The following is a 4,215-nucleotide window of genomic DNA, read 5'->3' on the forward strand; positions in this document are numbered from 1 at the left end:
TGATTTATAATATTGACAAGATAACTTTGAGAATTAAAAATTTTGAATGATTCAAATTATGTCAAGCCTTATTTGTGGCTTATGTGAGTTGAGGTTCATAAGTCAAATAAGAATCAAATAAAAGTTATTAAAGCCTTTTATTACATGTATGGAGAAATCTGAAGATAAATTGTACATATGAAAAATGAATATTTGATTAGAAGCAAATTGTATTGAAACTAATTTTATTGAGGTGATCGGAAAGCTAATGACTAGGGGAAACAAAAGTGTTTGTTTAAACCATGATTTGATAAGACATTAAAGGATAAAAGTTGAATGGGCTAGGTTGTGTAAGATTGTATTAATGGTGAACCGGATGATCGGGATAAAGGTTAAGAATCGTATGAAATTGAATGTCAAGAGTATGGAAGCTATTTGGGAAAGATGTGTTTGAAACTTAAAGAGTTAAGGGTCATGTATTAAAGGTGGATATGAACGTATTATGAGTGGAAGTTAAACGATAACAATTGAGTTATAAGTTATTTGAAATAGGCTACATTTAATAAAGCTTAATTATAAGTTTATTAAGCTGATTGGGGTTATTAAGTAAGTTAATCCGAGTAATAATATTATTATTTTGATAATATTGACTCAAGTATTTCATTTGTTAACATTTTCAAGAAAAAAGGTATATTTTATGTAATGTATAAAATTTGTACAAAGAATATTTCGATAAAAGTGTATTTTGATTTTATTTTATTAATTGATTATATCTATCTTTATAAAAATAAATTTAAATAAAGTATTGAAAAATAAATTTCTAAATGCAATCCTTATTAATACTACCAATTACGAAATATTACTTATTTCATAAATCGTCTATTATAACTTTACAGTATGTCTTATATAAGATTGTCTTACGACGAGACGACATTAATAGAATTTAATGGGTCAAAGCTGAAAATAAAACTCATTCTTATCCCATCTAACCGACATACTCCTCCCCTCAATCACAAATAAAATCACGCCTCACACATCTTCCTCCTTCCCTCACTCACGGCTGACCCACGAACACCACCATCAACCGGCAGCCCGGCCACGAGCTCCACCACCAACAGCAACCACTTCTCCTCCTTCCTTTATTGTTGGTAACCACTTTTCCTTCTTTTGGTTGTTTTGTTTTCAAATTTAAATGTTAAGGTTTTGTAAATTGATTTGGGGATTTTGTGACTCAAATTGAAGTTCAAGATTGCAAGGTCCGGTGATTGAGGTAATCCACAAACTACTCTATTTAAATATTAATTGAATGTTAATAAGTAGTTTGGTATGTGGATTCAATTTGGCACGTGGATTCAATTTGGGTATCAACTTGAATTTAATTAGAGTATATGAGTTTAATTAGTAATTTGGTTCTTGCTAGAGTTGATTAGTAATGGTTATTTGGGTTTAATTTTCTAGTATCAAAGTATGTAATATGGATTCTGAAATTTCAGATCGAAAAGGGATCCTACTGTTTTGCGATTTTCTGTATTGTTATGTTCGTTTTTAGCTTTTGGTGTCTTCATGAGATTTGTAGAGCTTCGAGTCGCGATCACGTAGACACTTGAATCGCCTCAAGATGAGTTCGTATGAGAGAGTTATGTTCAAAACAGTGACATACCAGCAAGCTGTCATGAAATCAATGAGAACCTTCTGTTTTGGTTATTTTGGGATAGTTTTGATTGTTTTTGGGTTCTGGTGTCTTCATGATATTTGTAGAACTTCGAGTCTCGATCACGTAGACACTTGAATCGCCCCAAGATGAGTTCGCATGAGAGAGTTATGTTCAAAACAGTGACATACCAGCAAGCTGTCATGAAATCAATGAGAACCTTCTGTTTTGGTTATTTTGGGATAGTTTTGATTGTTTTTGGGTTCTGGTGTCTTCATGATATTTGTAGAGCTCCGAGTCGCGATCACGTAGGCACTTGAATCGCCCCAAGATGAGTTCGTATGAGAGAGTTATGATCAAATTACTAACAAGTGTCCTGTTATGGTACTAAAATGGAATTTATTATGTGGGATTAGGAAGTATAAAATAAATTGGAGGTTTAAGATTATGTATTGAGTAATTGAGATTAACTTAGGTTTATTGTTTTCCCTTTATGGATTGGTATTGTTGGGTTATGGATCTTAATTGAATAATATGAGTGTTTGGTTCAAGTATAAATTTGGGAACATATGAGTTGGTTGGTATTTTAATTATTGATTGTTATTCATGGTGTAGGAAGGTAATCCACAAGCAAACTACTATCCTATCTTTTAAATTTAATTCAAGTATTTCAAAGTTCAAGTTATGGTTTATAAGGTGTGATATTACTACTATTGATATTTGAGCAAAATCATATAATTTTTGGTGTTCGAAACTTTGGACTTTAACTTCGTTTTGACCTTACTTCTAGTTCTTGGTCAAGATTATATTTTGTATGTTCACAACCTTATAAATGTGAGCTTTTAAATATATTGTACAATGAAAATGAGTTATGGTTATTGATTTCAAAAGAAAATCAAGTGATTTATTGATTCGTTTTATATTGAAATGTTCGACATTGAAAAATGTCCGTTTTTGGGAATTGGCAACGGATATTTATATCCGGATTATTGTGAAATCCTATAGCTTGATAATAGGTAATGGTTATTCGGATCGGTCTCGAGCCCCCGATCCCGTTTCGTTCTTGCAAGAACCGTATTTCGGTGATGACGATCACCCGTGTTCTCAGGATTTAGATCAAGCCTACTTCCTGACGGTCCATATATTCCCACGTTTTAAAGTGCTGTTAAATTATTGATTTAATATGAGTTTTGAATAAATACGTTTGGTATATAAAGTTTTGTTTGTTTCGCAAATGATATCATATTTTTCATTTGCCGTATTGTTTCGCTATTGACTTATAAAGTAATAGCCGCATTTTGATTTTTGCTATTAACTTGTACAGTTATAGCCGTATTTTAATTCGTTATGAACTAAAGGTTCATAACCGTATTTATGTCAATCAAACGGTCTTTTAAAAGAATTTGGACTTGTTTATAAATGTAATAGTTTGTTGGATTACTCAACAATGCAATTGTTGACCGTTTTTTTTATAGGGTCTATCTCTTACAGGGGTAGATCCACTTTCAGGTTGCCATCTTTAGTGCAGATGGATGTGCTGCTCATTTATGTGTCATGTGTTGCGATAGCGAGGACATCGTTTTCGAAAGGTTAACTTATAATGATATTTTGACAAATCATGTCTTTGTATAAAAAAAATAGATATTTTATAATGTATTAATTTAGTTTATAACTGGGTTGTAAGTAATTGTATTACAGTTATATAAAGTTTTAAAATACTCTGATATTGGTTGCTGTGGTTGTCGAACCACAGGTCGGATTCAGCCCAGACTTCTATAAGTCTTCCGCTATGCTTTGTAAACAATATTATTATATTGCTTACGCCGGTTTGGGCTGTTTCATTATTAAAAGTTGAAAGTCGAAAGTGATCAAGGAAATTTTCTAATTTGAGGTTCAAGTTATTTGATTATGAGAAATGAGATGTGTGATTTAAAGTGATACTTTCGAAGTATATCGGGGGTTATAAGAGTTCCTATGCGAAGTTTTGTTGTTATTTGTGAAAATCAAGTAAATTAGGGAATAGTTTTTTTCAAATTGAGGATACAAAATGGTTGATTGATTAAAACAAGTAAAGGTTTGTTAAAAAGTATTCAAGTATAACGTAAGAGTTGATGAGGAAATTTAGATGTCAAATTTTAAGGTTGTATCAAAGTTGGGGAATATTTAAAGTTGTGACTAGAGTTATATCGAGGAACGTAAATATGTAAATTATACGATCGGAAATAAGTGTTCAAGTTAGAGGATGGAATTACTCTAAATTGAGAAGAATGAATCAATCACTATTTTATCCGTCTTAAGTAAATGTTATTAAGCTAATATGGGATTTTGACTAAGTCAACCTGAGTAATATTATTATTATTATTATTATTATATTATAATAATATGAACAAAGTATTTCACTTGTTATCATTTTCAAGAGAAAGATTATTTTATAAAGAATATATTGTAGATATATATTTTTAAAGTTAAAATAAAGGTAGTTAACTTTTGGTTAAAGCCATATTTGATTTTGTGTTAAAGTAAATTAGATGAAATTGATTTAATAAGTTAGCTTGACAAGAAAACAGATTTGATTTTGAAAATGA

At 30.7% G+C, this 4,215-nt stretch overlaps 1 long non-coding RNA gene across 2 annotated transcripts; it reads left to right on the forward strand.

Moving 5' to 3' along the window:
* The first annotated feature begins 941 nt into the window (after positions 1-941).
* On the forward strand, positions 942-3,348 carry LOC130799932 (uncharacterized). 2 transcript variants are annotated; one of them, XR_009039351.1, is made up of 3 exons: positions 948-1,127; positions 1,222-1,249; positions 3,106-3,348. It is a non-coding gene; the product is annotated as an uncharacterized LOC130799932 (long non-coding RNA). The 2 variants fall into 2 exon arrangements; XR_009039350.1 differs by having other exon boundaries at positions 942-1,249.
* Positions 3,349-4,215: the final 867 nt, after the last annotated feature.

The sequence above is a fragment of the Amaranthus tricolor genome, chromosome 14 (assembly GCF_026212465.1).
Source record: "Amaranthus tricolor cultivar Red isolate AtriRed21 chromosome 14, ASM2621246v1, whole genome shotgun sequence".
Taxonomy (NCBI): domain Eukaryota; kingdom Viridiplantae; phylum Streptophyta; class Magnoliopsida; order Caryophyllales; family Amaranthaceae; genus Amaranthus; species Amaranthus tricolor.